The sequence below is a fragment of the Scyliorhinus torazame genome, chromosome 29, assembly GCF_047496885.1.
Source record: "Scyliorhinus torazame isolate Kashiwa2021f chromosome 29, sScyTor2.1, whole genome shotgun sequence".
Classification (NCBI taxonomy): domain Eukaryota; kingdom Metazoa; phylum Chordata; class Chondrichthyes; order Carcharhiniformes; family Scyliorhinidae; genus Scyliorhinus; species Scyliorhinus torazame.
Window position 1 is genome coordinate 21,992,332 of NC_092735.1, and position 19,593 is coordinate 22,011,924.

The following is a 19,593-nucleotide window of genomic DNA, read 5'->3' on the forward strand; positions in this document are numbered from 1 at the left end:
AAAATTGGAAAATTCTTTGGAATTCATTTTAACAGGGAACAGTGAGTTGATGGGCCAGTATTCAGGGCTGAGTTAGACAGATTTTCGATCGGCAGAAGAGTCAGGGTCATGGCGGGCAAGAAGGAAAGTGACATTCAGGCCACCAGGTCAGACATGACCTTTACTGAGTGGTGGAGCAGGCTCGAGGGGTCAAACGGCTCGCATCTGCTTTTAATTTGTAGTCAACCTTGTGAGAGCTTGCTAAACACAAATTGGCTGCTGAAGTTGCCCACATTACAACAGCGACTTCCAAAGTATTTCATTGGCCGAGAGGCACTTTGCGGCATCTTTGCCAATGAAAGACACACCCCCACAACCCAAAGATGTGCAGCGTAGGTGGATTGATCAAACTAAATTGTCCCTTAATCGGAAATAAAAGAATGGGGCATTTTAAAATTACTTTTAAAAAAGGAATTGAAGTTTCCGTTATCCAGTGTTTTTATGGGACACCTTCTGATCATAGAATCATAGAATTTATCGTGCAGAAGAAGGCCATTCGACCCATCAAGTCTGCACCCGCCCTTGCAAAGCGCACCCTACCTAAGCCCACGCCTCCACCCTATCCCCGTAACCCAACTTATCCTTTTTGGATACTAAGGACAATTTAGCATGGCCAATCCACCGAACCTGCACATATTTGGACTGTGGGAGGAAACCGGAGCACCCGGAGGAAACCCGCGCAGACACGGGGGGAACATGCAGACCCCGACCCAAGCTGGGAACCAAACCTGGGACGCTGGAGTTGTAAAGCAACGGTGCTAACCACTGTGCTACCGTGCCGCCCAAATGCAGAAATAAAAGCTGTGTTTTGTCCTGATGTTGGCGCAACTCATCAGGAGTGAAGAGAATAATTAAACTTAGTGCCCTGAGAAAGAAAAAAACAGGCGAACAGGACAGTGGCCTGGACGCGTGCTCCAAATGAAAATTCAGCTAGAGATTGGTGCCCAGTGCTCTCCAATTGGTATTGCAAGGCCGCACCTCACTCCCTACCAATAGACTACCCTTATCCATGGCACACACACCCCCCCCCCGCCGCCCCCCCCCCCCCCCCCCCCCCCCCCCGCCCCCCCCCCCAACACCATCACAAGAACTGACAATAACGCTAACATTCTTGTGTTGGCGAGGAGAAAACATTACTGGCATATCTTGCAGCGCACTATCACTCCCATTTTCAGGGCGCACCCCTGTTGCTCTCTGGCCTACACTCATAGATCATAGATCATAGAATTTACAGTGCAGAAGGAGGCCATTCGGCCCATCGAGTCTGCACCGGCTCTTGGAAAGAGCACCCTACCCAAGGTCAACACCTCCACCCTATCCCCATAACGCAGTAACCCCACCCAACACTAAGGGCAATTTTGGACACTAAGGGCAATTTATCATGGCCAATCCACCTAACCTGCACATCTTTGGACTGTGGGAGGAAACCGGAGCACCCGGAGGAAACCCACGCACACACGGGGAGGATGGGCAGACTCCGCACAGACAGTGACCCAAGCCGGAATCGAACCTGGGACCCTGGAGCTGAGAAGCAATTGTGCTATCCACAATGCTACTGTGCTGCCCCTGGTGGCCAGTTAGGCAACATCTTGATTTTTCAAATCCCGTTCTTGTTGTCAAACTCCTCTCTGAGCCTCGCCCACCTCCCTCTCCCCCCCTCACCATCCCTGTAACCTCCTCCAAGATGCCTGTGCTCCACCAACACTGGCCTGCGGAGCTTCCCCAATTTTAAGCACTCCAGCTTTGGTCGCCGTGTTTCCAATTACCTGGGTGCCAGCCCGTGGAATACTCTCCCAATTCATCTCCAAATCTCTACTTCGCTCTCCTGCTTAAAGACAGCCCTCAAAACCTACCCAATCCTTACCAATCTGACCTAATCTCCTTTTGTGGCTCAGTATCATATTTTGCTTTATAATGCTTCTGTGGGACATTTTATTACGTCAAAAAATGCTACATAAATAAATAGACACAAGTTGTTGTTACGGGACGGAGAGACATGTTGCTGAAGTTTTTCACCTTACACTCACCCGGACAGATGCAAGAATGCCAAATTTCAAACAATTGCAACAATTTATCCGACAGGAGAAAAGGTTGCTTGGCAGGTCGGCTCTGATTGGCCAAGGTGTTGCTGTGGAGGAAAGCAACAGGGGAAACTATAGGCTCCCCAAGCTCCCGGGTAATCCAAACAAAAAAAAAGTGCACGGCTTGAAGGTATTCCTTTTGTTTGCGGAATTTGACATTCTTGCGTTTGCCCTGATGAGCGCGAGACGGAAGGTCCTGGCACCGCGTCTCTCTTTTTTATTGATGGTCAGGTTCGGCACTGCCAAACGGTTGCTGTTGTTTCTCTTGATGTTGTTGACATTCAGTGTCATGGGTCAGGGTTTAGAGAATCCCAAAGTGTATCATGGAGTTCACCTGACCCACAACTTTTAATCGATTGTGGTAGGAGGAGCACACGGCCCACTCTACAGGTGCGGTATAACAGAAATGGAAAAGTATTTTTAAAAACAAAACAATGTTTATTCTATGAACTCAAGTTAACCTTTTTAAAACAAACAGTGAATATCTTAGCAACCATTAATTCAAAGATAACCCCCAAAGAGTACAACGCTAAGTAACCTGTATGCTGTCCTTTTACCATCCAAAAGACTTAACAAACCTCTAAACACATCAGGGTTTACATTCAATACTGAAAACATTTATGATTCTGAATTCACCAAATGATTAATAAATAGTCATGTCATGTTCATGTCAGAGAGCTCAACAGTACAGCTGCGTTTTCTGACTTCAGCTGCAACACACTGAAAAACGAAACCAAAAAGACAGGCACACCCAAGCTTTTCTCAAAGTGAAACTAAAAAGCAGAACCAGAGCTCAGCTCCACCCACATTCTGACATCACTGCAGTAACATGAGCAGCCAAACATTTCTTAAAGGTACCTTTCTTAAACACACCATTTCTTAAAGGTACTCTCACATGACATTCAGGGACAGAGTTTATCCACCGCTGTGTGCTCAACTGCCTGTTAGTCCCTATTTGCTTACTGTTACTTCTTTACACTGTATTCTTTATCCGGCTGACTCCTTGCCAAACCATCCACGGGTGTCGCAAACCTCATCCTTTGACATCTTTTCATCCTTCAGTGTACAGGGTCTTAAGTCTCTGAAATTCTGACGGGCAGGTAACTTCTTAAAATCCATTGCTGTGTGGTATTAAGGCATCTACAATAAACTCCTCGGTGTGCTGTTATAATGGAGGTGTTAAGAAGCTTAGACAAAACTAGTCGATATCTCTGTTAGAATATCAACAAAGGAATTTGCCGCGTCTCAAGACTTGAACACTGTTCCCTTATCTAGCACCTCTATCAAACTCCTGGACAGAATACAAGAAAATACTTGCCATCTTACAGGCAATCTTCTTCTCATCATCAGCCTTGCAATCAGCCTTTGGAAATCTTTCTTTTTTTGTCATTTCCGATTTAATTGACAATGCCATCTCCGGCATCTGAAACTCTCGCTCCCTGGAAAGCCCCAATACATCAACCCAAAGGCTCCTTCACCTCAATCAAGGCTCACTGAACCGTCCTTGGCTCTGACTGATTAAACAATAATATTGCGCTGCGTAATTCACCGGGACACCCATGGCTGCCTCAATCTCGACGCGCAGAGAGTCAGAATGCTGTGCCTTGGACACGAAAGCTAACACTGTTATAGATTCATATTCGGGCCCATGAGGCATTAAGAACCTTGTTAAATTTGAGACTGAGAGCAGATCGACTCCTTGGAGGCTGGCACTGGAGCTATGGTCTATGGCAGGCATAAAGGCCCCCCCCCCTTTATGGGCGTTGTGTAGCTGCAAAGGGGCCCCAGTAGATGAGCTCCTCCCATCACCCCCCTCTCCCCCCCCCCACCCCCCCCCCCCCCCAACCCCCAGTGGTTCCTTTCCTTTTTTTTTACGTGGATGGTGCAGTTATTGGCCCCTTACTGCAGCTCCTATGAAGCTGGAAGGCATTTAAGTGGCCCTTGAACTTTGAACAGGAACATGGGGCTGGATTCTCTGCAGCCCCATGCCGAAATTGTGTTTGAGGCGGGGGCGGAGAATCAACTTTTACGCGAGAATCGAGTGCAGCGCCGCCCCCGCGCCGAGCGCCATGGGGGACTCAGTCCACGGCCGCCCTGGTTGGGGGGAGGGGGGTTTATGGGCGGCCGGGGCAGTGATCGGGCGGGTCAGATGAAGCGGCACAGGGCTGATCGGGGGGGGGTCCTTCTTTCTTGCCGATGGTCCGCGGTCCGAGTCCGCCATGGCGCTCGGCGCAGCTGCTGGGGGCCGCCGCCATGCGCGGAATCGGAACCGGAAGTGCGGGGGCCCGCAATCGCAGCCAAAACTGCGAGCTTCACGACGGGTCCCTGCTCGCCCCTTGCAGGTAAGTGAATTGCTCTCTATTTTTTTCAGGAAAGTCTGGAGTAAAACGCCAGTGTGGGGACATAGCCCCATTTTTGAGAATCCAGGCCCGGAACTTTGGAAGCAGTCTCCGTGCGGGTTAAGGGGCACCCCAGTTAAAATTTCACCAGTAACTATCCACCATGGGGAAGGAGTCCTGATCCAATTTGCTCCCTGTGCCTTAAGGTTAACTTTCATCTGTTTCCACAGCTAGTAATTCCCGGGGCAGGTCGCTAGTCTGTCGACAGGGGGCTTATAGCTTGAGGGGCGCCGCTCCACATTTGGTTCACCAGGAGTCTCTCCCGCTCTTAACGCAAGCCATTGGCGTGTTTGGAAGGAATTGCAGGCTGACGCACCTGTTTGGCCGGGTTATGGACGCACCTTCCTTGGCCAACAAGTCCTGGGGTAGGATTGGAACCCGGGCCTTCTGGCTCAGAGGCAGGGGTGTTAACCCACTGAGCCGCAAGGCCACCTTGGGGGCAGATTAGAGACAGGGAAACAGCCCCAGCTCCTGGTTCCAACATCCAAAAATAGTGCCACACAGGCAGAGACAATTTGGCAGGTTTACCAACTGTGATTGGAGGCTTCAGCACATGACTTTCCTCCTTGCTCCAGCCATTAGTCAGTCAACACCCTGTGACACACGGCCTTCCCAACCCAACTGGATAGCAAAAGGACCCATTACCCAATTGAATGATGCTTGACTGTTGGCCGAGTAACTTATTCTTTTCCACACCATTTGCAATATTCTTATTTCCAGTAAAGAAGGGTGTTCAAAGTAAAATGGGAAAAGAAGAAATCAGTTTTAATATCCCGAACATTTTCCCCCAGACCAGTGTCCTGGAGATTGATCTCCAATTCCTGGAGATGCCAGGCCAGTCCTGGAGGTTTGGCAACCCAACCATTCGGCCCATTGAGCCTACGCCAGCTCTTTCGAAGACAATCCAGTTAGTCCCACTGCCCTGTTCTTCCTCCATATCTCTGCAATTGTTTTTCTCCTCCAAGTCTTTATTCAATTCCCTTTGGAAAGCTTGTGTTGAATCTGTACTCACCGCCCTATCGGCCCGTGCCTTCCAATCTTAACCACTTATCACCAAAAAAAAAAAAGATTTTCCCTCATGGATCCCCTGGTTCATTTGCCACTCACCTTAAATCAGTGCCCTCTGATTACTAACCCTTCAGCCATTGGAAATTACTCAAATTACTCCTTAATTACTCTGTTTAAGCCTTCCATGATTTGAAATGCCTCTGTCGAGTTACCTTCTCCAGCATATCTGCAAATCCCTTGTCGTCATAGACCCTAATGGCACAGAAAGAGGCCTTTCGGCCCATCATGTCAGCACTGGCTATCAAGCACCTATCTATCACGATAGCACAGTGGTTAGCACTGTTTTGTAAGGGCCACGAAGAATCCAGCATGAGTTTTAAGGATACAAAGTAATAACATTTATTTACTATAACATATATACATAACAGTAGCAGTAACTTCCCTTGCTACATACTCCTTCCTGCTGGTTCCTGAACTGGCCAGCTTTATTTATACTAGGAGTTTACTAGTGGTTTCTCCGCCCCCCCCTCATTCGGGAAGCTCATACTCCCACAGGATTGTGGGATAGTCATTAGTCCCCAGCCAATGGTAAGTAGGCAGGTTATAACATCCCTCCCCCCCAAAGTCCAAGGAATCCACGAAGACCCTGGTGAAGGAGGGTGTCGGACTCATTTGGCCGCAGGCCGGACACCATTTGCACGCGGCGCTGGATCAGGCGGCGTGTAACGAGACGGAGACCGGCGCTTCCGTGATGAACGGCGCGATTGTACATCCACGGCCCGTGGACCCGAGGATTCCCCCTCTGATTCATCCTGTGTCTCCATCTCGGAGTCAGAGTCTGCTGCCTCCGTCATGTCAGCGTCTCTATCTCCATTCGGTCCCGTAACAACCTGCGCAGGCTTCGAGTGAGGCACCAGTGGGAGATTGTGAGGACTACCTTCCCTTGTCTCTGGTCTCTGCGGCTGTTGAAATGAGCTCCGGGGGCGGGGAATCTTTTATGGGGATGGTCTTCTGGACCGAACGTGGTCTACATGTTTTCGCTGGAGACGACCCTGGGCTTGCACTTGGTAAGATATAGGGCACGTCTGGCGAAGGATTACACCAGGAACCCATTGGGCACCACCAGCAAAATTCCGAACGAACACTGGGTCACCGGGCGCAAACTGCCGAATCGGCTGATGCCGAGAAAATCCCTGTCCCTGCCGTTCTTGTGTGCGGTATACTTTTGCGCCAATGTCCGGGAAAACCATACGAAGGCGGGTGCGACGTCTCCGGCCCATTAGGAGTTCTGCGGGAGCTACCCCAGTCACTGCATGGGGGGTGGTCCTGTACGTAAACAAAAAGCGAGCCAGTCTCGTGTCCATTGATCCGGAAGACTGCTTCTTTAGGCCTCTTTTGAATGTCTGCACTATGCGCTCTGCCAACCCATTTGAAGCCGGGTGGTATGGGGCAGTGCGGATATGGCGGATGCCGTTCATCTTCGTGAACCTCGCAAACTCCTCACTCGTGAATGGAGTGCCGTTATCCGTGACCAGCACCTCGGGGAGGCCATGCGTACTAAACGATAAACGCATCTTTTCAATTGTTGCGCAGGACGTTGTCCCCTGCATCTTATGCACCTCTAGCCATTTGGACTGGGCGTCAATTAGTAGAAGGAACATGGATCCTTGAAAAGGGCCTGCGAAATCTGCATGCAAGCGTGCCCAGTGATGTAGGGGCGCGGCCGGCGGAAGCTTCTGATGCTCCTGGCAAATGGAGCAGTTTTGGGCCACCTTCTCAATATCGGTGTCGAGGCCTGGCCACCAGACATAACTCCGGGCCAACATTTTCATTTTGGTCATGCCTGGATGCCCATTTACTTACTCAGATTCACTTCCTAGTGGCTTTCCTCTTCACACATCTGTGAGATGTATGCGTCACTGGCGAGGCCCTTGAGTTGGAAGGCTTTGAGTCACCTTCTTGAAAGCCACTAGGTGGGGTTACTGGGTTACGGGGACAGGGTGGAAGAGTGAGCTTGAGTTAGGGTGCACTTTCCAAGGGCCGGTGCAGACTCGATGGGCTGAATGGCCTCCTTCTGCACTGTAAATTCTATGATTCTATGAGTAGCTCTGTGTGGTCACATATAGGCCAAGCCAGGTAATGACATCAAATTCCTTCCTTAAAAGTCATTCGTGGACCAAATAGGTTTTTATAAACACTCCATTAGTTTCATGGTTACCATTACAGATTTTTTAATGCCAAATGTGTTTAATTAATTGATTTTAATTTACCCAATAACTAAGATGGGACTTCAGTTCAGTCTTAAGATCATTAGGTTCACATGTCCAGTAGCATCACCACTGTTGCTCTGTACCCAGGTTATCTTGGCGATGCTGGTAGGTTACAGATCAATCAGAGAGTCTGGGTTGCTGTGGCAACATGTGCTTTTACATGCATGTGGAGCCATGGAGAATGGTGGTGGGGGCTCCAATATTCTGGAAAGTGGGATTAAATGGAACGGCGAGTTTCTGTTTTTTGGCCGGCACAGACACGGTGGATTGAATGGCCTCTTTTGGCCCCTGTAACTTTGCTATAGATTCTATCACATGGTTGACCAGGGACTGTAATTGACCCTCCCCCTAAGGCAGGTTCTAAGGTTGGGGGATGCGGGGGGTGGGGAGGGTAAAATTGAATAGAACATAGAATTTACAGTGCAGAAGGAGGCCGTTCGGCCCATCGAGTCTGCACCGGCTCTTGGAAAGAGCACACTACCCAAGCCCACACCTCCACCCTATCCCCATAACCCTGTAACCCCACCCAACACTAAGGGCAATTCTGGACACGAAGGACAATTGATTATGGCCAATCCAGCTTTGGACTGTGCGAGGAAACCGGAGCACCCGGAGGAAAACCCACGCACACACGGGGAGAACGTGCAGACTCCGCACAGACAGTGACCCAAGCCGGGAATCGAACCTGGGACGCGGGAGCTGTGAAGCAATTGTGCTAACCACTGTGCTACCGTGCTGCCCTGAGATGGGATTTCCCATTCCCCCTACACCCGAGAACCCGCCCGCTCAAACCTAGGCGCAATTTCACATTGGGGAGGCAGGACCTTGGGCGGGAAACGGGAAACCCACCCATTCATCTTTCAGGCCCCCCCTTCCCCCCCCCCCCCCCCCCCCCCCCCCCCACCACCACCAAGAATGCTGGCGCTCACATCCCCGCCCCCCCTCCCCCCCCAGGCCTGCCCACCCATGACACAGAGCAATCTTCCACCTCCCCGACCCCCTTACCCTCCTGCCCCATGGTACTTAGTCCCAGGCAGAGATCTGCAGTGACATCTCTGGCCACTCCAGGTGCCTGGCCGGGTTGAAGGTCAAAGGTCAGATGGAAGTCCCGCCCTCCCACTGCCAATCGACATCGATCACTTGTCATCCCTAACATCCCACCCCAGGAATATCTCGCGTCCTTTTCCTGCCATATATTGGAAGAATTTGCACGTTGACCCTTGGCCACCTCCTTCCTTGGCCATCAAGTCTTGGGTTGGTTTCTTGAGCCACGACCACCTGGCTCAGAGACTCACAGGACCCCCCTGCTATGGAACAGTTAATATGAACAACTTGCCTCAATCTCCAACCAAGTGCTCACCAGTGAAGACCACACTTGAAGCAAAGAAAAACTTTGTAATAAGTTTCACATTTAAGATCGTGAACCATTTGAGCACTGTAATTTTAATAAGGAGATTCATCATTTTCAAGACGCTGTCAACGTCTGGCATGAAACGAAGATCAGGGATTTACTAAAACTTTTGAAAGCAGATTTAATTCTTACTAAATTATCACCTCATCTGCAATGAAAAGGGAAAATCAAATAAGCTGCACTCGGCCCCCTGTTCCTGAAACTTAGATATCCATCGCCTTAAAGCTGCACATTTGCATTTTTTAATTTGAAAACTGGAAGAAGTGTCAATCCCTGCATGTTGGACACCATCAAGGTTGTAAAGAGATGAGACGAATTAAGGAGTCATACTTAAATCCTGCCAAGTCTGAGTTATAAAATCTGGTTGAGGGAAGGGTAGTACAGGGAGTTGAACCGTTCTCTGGTGTAAATAGAACAACTCGTCGTTGCTTGATGCAGTTAGGAGAAAGAGCGTGTAAGATATTTGGAGCCCAAAAGGATCAAGAGGAGAACGTTCAGAGGAACACTGGAGTTAATGGTATTAATTACGTGACGAAAGTCCTGTTGCAATGTGTAGCGCAACAATTACTCACAAGTCGAGAAGTGATGAAGTCAATCGAGGCTTTATTAAGCAAGACTTGTTCCCCAGCAGCTCAGTTACAGAATGTGGCTGCTGGGAGAACTCGGGCTCTTATACTCCGCCTTGCTGGGTGGAGCCAGTAGGCGGCAGATCCAACCAGGACCCAGTGCCTGTACCTTACTACCCCTAATACATACCACCACACAATGGAACGAGCGAGAGAATTTGGACGAGATGGTGAAGATCTTAGAATCTGCCTGACTCCTATAATTATCAAACTTGTCTTTGAGTTTACATACGTTATTGAGCAGAACAATGGGAGTAGAAGCTATGGCTTTCATGTTGGCTACATGCTAAGTCATGTAGTATCGGGTATTGGCTAGGACGATGAGGGGCATTGATGTGCCATCAATGAACACAAGACGAATAGCGAAGGTAACTGAGGCTTTAATAAACTAAACAGAAAGCCTCCTGGCCTCTGATCCCGAACTGGGGCAGAGGCGGAGACCTGCCACCTTTATACTGAGCCCGAGGGGAGGCTGAGCCATCAGGCAGTGGTTTACCACATTACATGTAATACAGTAAGTTTACCACAATACACATGTTATATACTACAGTGGTTTACCACAGGCATAGATAAGGTAGATAGTCAACTGCTTTTCCCAAAAGTAAGAGTGTCTAAAACTAGAAGGCATAGGTTTAAGGTGAGAAGGGAGAAATACAAAAGGGTCCAGAGGGGCAATTTTTTTTACACAGAGGGTAGTGTGTCTGGAACGAGCTGCCAAAGGCAGTAGTAGAGGCGGGTACAATTTTGTCTTTTTAAAAGCATATGGGAAAACTGGGCGGCATGGACAAGTTGGGCCGAAGGGCCAGTTTTCATGCTGTAAACCTCTGTGACTCTATGACTCTAAGCAGTATCACTTAACTATTTGAGATTATCTAGGTCAGCCAGTTCCTTTCATGATACGAACTGCTTAACTGCTGTTAAACCATCAAGGCGGCCATTGTCAAGCCTTTGAGGGTCGGGCAGGAAAGAACGCTGTCCAGTATGAATTCTGGGTATGAGGCGATACAACTCACCTCCTGCCTCCGCAGAGGTGGCCACCGTCTTTCTACAAGACCCAAGTCAGGAGTGTGGTGGAATACCCTCCATTTGCCTGGTTGAGTGCGGCTCTGAGAACACTCAAGAAGGTCAACACCGGGGGCAACACGGTGGCGCAGTGGTTAGCATTGCTGCCTCACGGCGCCGAGGTCCCAGGTTCGATCCCGGCTCTGGGTCACTGTCCGTGTGGAATTTGCACATTCTCCCCATGTTTCTGTTGGTTTCGCCCCCACAACCCAAAGATGTGCAGGGTAGGTGGATTGGCCACGTTAAATTGCCCCTTAATTGGAAAAAATGAATTGTGTCCTCTAAATTAAAAAAAAAAGATCAACACCAGCCAGGACAATGCAGCTCATTTGGCTGGCACTCCATCTACCACCTTCAACATCCACCCCCTCCACCGCCGATGGATGGCGGCAGCAGTGCATACCATCGCCATGACGCACTGCAGCAACTCGCCAAGTCTCCTCCGACAGCACCTTCCAAACCTCCGACCTCTACCACCTGGAAGGACAAGAGGAACTACGGGAATACCACCACCGGTAAGTTCCCCTCCAAGCCACGCACCATCCCAACTTGGAAGTACATCGGCCGTTCCTTCATTGGCGCTGGATCGAAATCCTGGAACACCCTCCCTAACAGCACTCTGGGTGTACCTACACCGCATGGACAGCAACGGTTCAAGATGGCAGCTCACCACCAGCTTCTCAAGGGACAATTAGGGATGGGCAATAATAATGCTGGCCCAGCCAGCGACGGCCACATCCCACTGAAGAATAATAAAAACGCCAACATATTCGGTCCGATTTGAGTAGCAATCTGAGATAAATCATCACACTGTTTTGAGCACCAAAATGAAGACTGACACTCCAGTGCGCTACTGAGGGAGGGCAGCATTGTCAGAAATGTCTTCCAGATGAGACACAAACCAATGTTCTGTGTCTTCTGTCATGTGAGAGTGCCTTTAAGAAATGGAAGTTTAAGCAATGTACCTTTAAGAAATGCAGTGATGTCAGAGTGTGGGTGGAGCTGGGCTTCAGATCAGCCATTTTGCAGTTTAGTTCGAGTTTTGAAAAATAGAGCTTGGGAGTGTCTGTGTTTGCAGTGAGCTGGATCTGCTGTGATCTCTGCCATGAAAGACTATCTCTGGATCATTTGGGTGATTTAAACTCACAAAAGTAATGCCTTTAACCTGATGTGCTTCTGTTTAAAGATGTTAAGTCTCTTGGATGTTGAAAGGAATAACTGAAGGATTATTTAGTGTTGTAATATCTTCGGGATTATCTTTGAACTAAGGGGTGTTAAGTGACCCAATGTTTATTTAAAAGGTTAAGTTGAGTTCATGGAATAAACATTATTTTGTGTTAAAAACCACGTGTTCATAATTGCAAGACCACACCTGGGGAACAAGCACTGTGCTTCAAAAGCAACAAATACATTAAAGGGGAGGTTGGTTGAACTCCATGATACATTTTGGGGTTCTGAAAACGCCTCGCCCATAACACTTCTGAGGTGGGCTTAAAAGATCCTCTGGCACCGTTTCAATATATGCTCAAAGATTCCGTCAAGTGTGCTTCAACCTCCAATCACCCTGCCATCTCAAGCTTGTTTTTATCAATATTTTAGTAACTTAAAAGCAATTTTTAGAAAAAGGAATCATGATTTTCCTAGGGGCCAGCAGCGTGTAGGAGATTAACCTTCGATTGCTGGAGACTCCAGGATCATCCCGGAGAGTCGGCAACCCTTGGTGCCGGGGATATGCTTTCTCCGGCTGGGAAGGCTGGAACTAGGGGGTGGGGGGCACCGTTTTAGAATAAGGGGTCAATTGGCCACTGAGGGTTGAGATGGAGGAGAAACAGGGGCTGGTTTAGCTCACTGGGCTAAATCGCTGGCTTTTAAAGCAGACCAAGGCAGGCCAGCAGCACGATTCAATTCCCGTACCAGCCTCCCCGAACAGGCGCCGGAATGTGGCGACTAGGGGCTTTTCACAGTAGCTTCATTGAAGACTACTCGTGACAATAAGCGATTTTCATTTCATTTCATTTTTCATTTCAACCTTAAAGGGTTGTGAACCTTTGGGAGGGTTCTGTGCCCCAGAGAGATGCCGCAGATCCTGAGTACGTTCAGGCCAGACAGAGAGCGACAGATTTCTGAAGACGACGGGAATCCAGGGATATGGGAGCAGGCACGTAGGTGCAGCTCAGGCAGAGGATCAGCTGTGATCACATTGAATGTCAGAGCGGCTTCACCGAGCCAAATAGGCTAGCAGGGCTCCAATTTCTTATGTTCTTGTGCAACATCATGTGGCTAACTTGGCAGACCGCCTTGCCGTTTCGAAGACACATTTTTTGTCTTGCCCAAGTCTTAGGAACACCACATCAAATATAAAATGCTCACGCCTGAGATTTGAATCACAGAAATGTTACAGTGCAGAAGGAAGCCATTTGGCCCATCATACTTGCTCTGCAAATGAGCATCATGATTCAGTGCCATTCTCCTGCTTTTTTCCCCGAACCCCTCCACATTGTTTCGATTCAAATAATCATCTAATGGCCTCTCCACTGCCTCGATTGAACCCGCCTCCACCACACTTCCGGGCGGCGCATTCTGGACCCCAACCTAAGTAAGGTAAAGTCACCATAGTTCCAGGTGACCATAGGCTGCTTTCCCCTTTGAGGGGGAGAGCTGACTGGGGGTGATTTAACCTGAGGGTCACCACACCTCGGGCGAGGGGCAAGGTTGAGAAGACGGGGGCCTTCATGAATAACCTCAGCCGGTACGGGGAATTGAACCCGCGCTGTTGGCCTCGCTCCGCATCACAAACCAGCCGTCCAGCCAACTGAGCTAAAGCGGCCCCCACCAGACGCCAAACCACTCGCTGTGTGAAAGCGTTTGTTCTCGCATCACCTTTGCTCCTTTCATCATCTTCAATCTGCGCCCTCTCGTTCTCGATCCTTTGGCGAGGGGGAACAATTTCTCCCCGTCTACTCTGTCCAGCAGCCCCCCGTCCGCCGCCCCCCCCCCCCCCCCCCCCCCCCCCGTCCCCCCCCCCCGTCCTCATGATTTTGAGCATCTCTATCAAATCTCCTCTCAGCCTTCTTCTCTCCGAGGGGGAAGAGCCCCAACCTCTCCAATCGATCCTCACAGCTGAAGGTTCTCAACCCCGCAGTCAATCTCGTCAAACTCGTCCAATGTTGACAGCCTGACTGCAATGAAAAGGTTAAAAGTCCCCATGCGGACGTGAGATTGCTCGGGGAGGGGGTGCGGGGGGAAGGGAGAGACCTTTGACTTCAATGTCATGAAGGACAGTTGACCATTAAAGCTCTTTTGTAATCATAATCTTTATTATGCCATTGAATGTAATTAGTAATAATCTTTATTGTCACGAGTAGGCTTACATTAACATTGCAATGAAGTTACTGTGAAAATCCCCTCGTCGCCACATTCCGGCGCCTGTTCGGGTACATGGAGGGAGAGTTCAGAATGTCCAATTCACCTAACAGCACACCTTTCAGCACTTGTGGGAGGAAACCGGAGCACCCGGAGGAAACCCACGTCGACACAGGGGAAACGTGCAGACTCCGCACAGACAGTGACCCAAGCCGGGAATCGAACCTGAGACTCTGGTGCTGTGAAGCAGCAGTGCTAACCACTGTGGTACCGTGCCGCCCTGTGCTTCCATCTGTGCTGAAGCAACACAGCCAAACCTGATTCAACCCAATTGAAGTGGGGCTCTCTGCTCCTGCTTGATGCCAGCTTGGGAAGCTCGGGCAATGTACCAGCTGGCATTTAGTTTGACCCACCTCCATTAAAAAATGAAGAAATGAGCGAATGGAGGTCCATTGTGCTGGGAAAGTGGCCAAACCTGGGGAGATTCGGAGAACTGTCCCGGTTTGCACATCACCGCTGGTGATTATGGTAATAGCTTGGAGTAGCCTACCCTGTTACTATAGCAATGCATTTCATGATGCATCATTTTGAGTACCAGTTTGGACAGCTCTGTGATATCAGAAATAACAGCAGAAAATGCAAGTGCGGTGGGTTTTTGAGACTTGCTGATTGATGGGAAGCCTCGAAGGCCAAGCTTCGCATTAAACTTTTTTTTTTATGAGCACTGCGTTTAGATTATTGATCCGAGTGGCTTCTGTCTCTCGATATGCCCATCTCATCTTTTTCTTGGAGGGGATTATCCACACTTCTCTGTCTCCCAGTGGATTTGAAGGCTCAGCAACCAAATGGCACAGATATGAAGCGATTGGCAAAGGCGTCAGAGGCGGCATGAGAAAAAGCTCTTTCTATGGCCACACTTGGAGTAGAGTGTTCAATTCTGGTCGCCACACTACCAGAAGGATGTGGAGGCTTTAGAGAGGGTGCAGAAGAGATTTAACAGGATGTTACCTGGTATGGAGGGCATTAGCTATGAGGGGAGGTTGAATAAACTCGGTTTGTTCTCACTGGAACGACGGAGGTTGAGGGGCGACCTGATAAGAGGTCTACAAAATTATGAGGGGCATAGACAGAGTGGATAGTCAGAGGCTTTTCCCCAGGGTAGAGGGGTCAATTACTAGGGGGCATAGGTTTAAGGTGCGAGGGGCAAGGTTTAGAGGAGATGTACGAGGCAAGTTTTTTACACAGAGGGCCGTGGGTGCCTGGAACTAGCTACCGGAGGAGGTGGTGGAAGCAGGGACGATAGTGACATTTAAGGGGCATCTTGACAAATACATGAATAGAATGGGAATAGAGGGATACGGGCCCAGGACATGTAGAAGATTTTAGTTTAAACGGGCAGCATGGTCGGCACGGGCTTGGAGGGCTGAAGGGCCTGTTCCTGTGCTGTACTTTTCTTTGTTCTTTGTTCTTTGTTCTTATGCAACGAGTGCTTAGGATTTGGAGTGTACCGTCTGATATAGGGGGCGCGATTCTCCGCTCCCGCGCCGGTTGGGAGAATCGCCTGGCGCGCCATTTATCCCCGCGACGCCGGTCCGACGCCCTCCCGCGATTCACCCAAGCGGCGAGTAACGGCCCCGTCAGGTTCTGCGCGGCGCAGGCTGGAGAATCGCCCGGGACACCCAAAATGGCAATTCTCCGCTACACCCGCTATTCTCCGGCCCTGATGGGCCGAGCGGCCTGCCTAAAATGACGGCTTCCCGCCGGCGCCATCCACACCTGGTCGCTGTCGGCGGGAACAGCGTGGGAACGCTGGGGGGGGGCGGCTTGTGGGGGTGCGAGGGGGGTTCCTTAACCGGGGTAGGACTCAAAAGGGGTCTGGCCCGCGATCGGTGGGAGGGCCTCCTTTCCTCCGCGCTCCACAAGATCCATCCGACATCTTCTTGCGGGGCGGCCTCAGGGAGGACGGCAACCGCGCATGCGCGGGTGACGCCAGTTACGCGGTGGACGACGCGGCGCCGCTTTTATGCGGCGCCAATGCCCGGCGCGCGCTGACGACGCTGCTTTCGTGACACGCCCCCCCACGCAAGTTTCTCGCGGCCCCGATCCTAGCCCATTTTCGGGCCCTGAATCGGCCGAGATCGGGGCCGTTTCGCGCCATCGTGAATTTCGACGGCGTTCACGACGGCGTGGGCACTTAGTCGCGAGAGCGGAGAATCGCGGCCAGGGATTCCAGCCCTCCGGGATTATCCTGCAGACTCCAGGAATTGAAGATCAATCTCGACGGACACTGCTTTGTGTGTGACCTTGGCGAAAAACCATTGGAGCATTAAAAAACATTTTTTTTTTTTGTTCGTTTCTCTTTACCAATATATAAATATCGAAAATGGACCTCCAAAAAAAATCTACTTGGTTGATAGTCAAGCATCATCCAAATGGGTAATGAGTCCTTTTACTTTCAGATTGGCGTTGGAAGGCCGTGTGTCACAAGGACGGGTGTGTTGGCTGACTAATGGCTGGGGCTTGGGGGCAAGTCATGTGATGAAACCTCTAGGAATAAATTGAAAATGAAATGAAAATCGCTTATTGTCACAAGTAGTCTTCAATGAAGCTACTGTGAAAGGCCCCTAGTCGCCACATTCCGGCGCCTGTTCGGGGATGCTGGTACAGCAATTGAACCGTGCTGCTGGCCTGCCTTGGTAGCCAGCGATTTAGCCCAGTGAGCTAAACCAGCCCATTCAATCACAGTTGGCAACACTAAGCTGATGGGTTTGATGGTCACAGATTCAATTGTAGCCTTCAAAGGGGAAGTGGATAAATACTTGAAGAAACCAAGAATCCCGCAGCTGTAGTAAAAGAGTGGGGGATGGGACTAACAGGATTGCTGTCCGAAAGAGCCAGCACAGTCTCGATAACTTGAGTCACCTTAAGCTGTGCTGCGGTGTGCTATAATTCCCCAGTCTCCAATGCATCACTTCATTTGGAACGGAGATGGCAAGTAACTAGCCTAGTGCCAGGCCTCGGCTGAAAGGAGCCATTAGCTACTCTTTGCGTGATGGCCTGTACTAAAAGTCTCGAACCTTCAACCAGGTTTCCAGGTTAGAAATGATTCACTAGAAGAATCTGGGGCAAGTGGTTTCCTGATCTGACCTCATCAAAGCAGCTCTGCAAGTCAACATAATAATAATAATCGTTAGTGTCACAAGTAGGCTCACAACAACACTGCAATGAAGTTACTGTGAAAAGCCCCTAGTCGCCACATTCCGGCGCCTGTTCGGGTACACTGAGGGGGAATTCAGGATGTCCAATTCACCGGGACTTGTGGGAGGAAACCGGAGCGCCCGGAGGAAACGCGCGCAGACACGGGGAGAACGTGCAGACTCCGCACAGACAGTGACCCAAGCCAGGAATCGGACCTGGGACCCTGCCGTTGTGAAGCAACAGTGCTGACCACTGTGCTACCGTGCCGCCCATGCAGGCACATGCAGGATAGGCAAGATGGGCCGAATGGCCCCTTCTGTGATGTGTCATTTCTATGGTGGTATGACTGGCCACGCCTCCTGCTGCTTCCAGAACGCGCTTTCAACGCACAGTTCGACTTTTGCTGCTCATCGTCCAAAGCCTCATGCAACCAAGGCAAAATACTGCAGTACGGTGGCAGAATCTGTGGAGGGAGAAACAGAGGGCGGAATTCTCCAACCCCTCACCCCTCCACCGCGGCGAGTTTTCCCCCAGCGCACACAGCTTGCCATCAGCTGGCAGCGAGACCTGTCCCGTCGAGGTCAGTGGCGATTTGCATTTCTCGACCGCGTTGGGGTCAGCTGTGGCGGGAAGAATTCCACCAATGGGAAGGGCTGGTGAACTCAGCCCAGGGTTAACATTTTCTGTTGTTGCAACCAACCCCTTGTTTGATTCTGAACAGGATTTCTCTCGAGATATCTTCCTGCATAGCTGGAGAGCTACTGATTGCTCAGGTAAACCTCACGTTCATGAGTCTAATCATCTGCCCTTGACATTCAATGGCATTACTATGGTTGAATCATAGATCATAGAATTTACAGAGCAGAAGGAGGCCATCCGGCCCATCAGGTCTGCACCGGCTCTTGGAAAGAGCACCCTACTTTAGCCCTCACCTCCACCTTATCCCCGTAAACCAGTCACCCCACCTAACCTAAGGGCAATTTAACATGGCCAATCCACCTAACCTGCACATCTTTGGACTGTGGGAGGAAACCGGAGCACCCGGAGGAAACCCACGCAGACACGGGGAGAACGCGCAGACTCCGCACAGACAGTGACCCAAGCCGGGAATCGAACCTGGGACCCTGGAGCTGTGAAGCAACTGTGCTAACCACTCTGCTACCGTGCTGCCTGACACTCTCAAAATCCTGGGGGTTACCATTGACCAGAAACTAAACTGGACCAACCATATAAATACTGTGGCTGCAAGAGCAGGTCGGAGGCTGGGAATCCTGCGGCGAGTATCTCACTTCCTGACTCCCCAAAGCCTGTCCACCATCAACAAGGCACAAGTCAGGAGTGTGATGGAATACTCCCCACTTGCCTGGATGAGCGCAGCTCCAACAACACTCAATGAGGCTCGGCACCATCCAGGACAAAGCAGCCCCGCTTGATTGGCACCTCATCTACCATCATCGTCATTCACTCCCACCAGCACCGACCCACAGACGAAGCAGTGTGTACGGTCTACAAGGTGCACCAGAAAGAGAATGGTGACTTCACCCTACACCTCACTGAAAAGGACAATGCCCCTGAGGAGGCCTCCCAATGTCTTGCTGTAACCGTGGTGGGAAGCCATAGCAACCCAAAGAAATGGCTTTGGCTGTTATTTTTAACCACTGACATTGGTTTTCCCATCTTCCCATCAATTTCCCACCAGAGAATTCCCACAGAAATTCCAGGCCGATTCCCCCAAACTCATCGTGCTCCTTTTAAGTTTTGGACAAGTTGAGGTTGATGGACACCCCATCTACCACCTTACACATTCACTCCCTCCACCATCAATGCACAGTGGCAGCCAGGTGCACCATCTGCAAGATGTGCTGCACCAACAGGTTCATGGGAACAGAATCACAGAATAATACAGGGCAGAAGAGACCCTTCGGCCCATCGAGTCTGCATTGATGCATGAAAGACACCTGACCTGCCTACCTCATCCCATTTGCCAGCTCATAGCCTTGAATATTAAGACGCGCCAAGTGCTCATCCAGGTACTTTTTAAAGGGTGTGAGGCAACCCGCCTCTAGCACCCTCCCAGGCAGGGCGTTCCAGACCATCACCATCCTCTGGCTAAAAAACATTTTCCTCAATTCCCCC

At 50.3% G+C, this 19,593-nt stretch overlaps 1 protein-coding gene across 3 annotated transcripts in view; it reads right to left on the reverse strand.

Annotated features, from left to right (window-relative positions):
• The window catches only part of LOC140403922 (protein phosphatase 1 regulatory subunit 29-like), a 494,277-nt gene that overhangs the window by 455,779 nt on the left and 18,905 nt on the right, over positions 1 to 19,593 (reverse strand). The gene's annotated exons all lie outside the window — the stretch shown is intronic.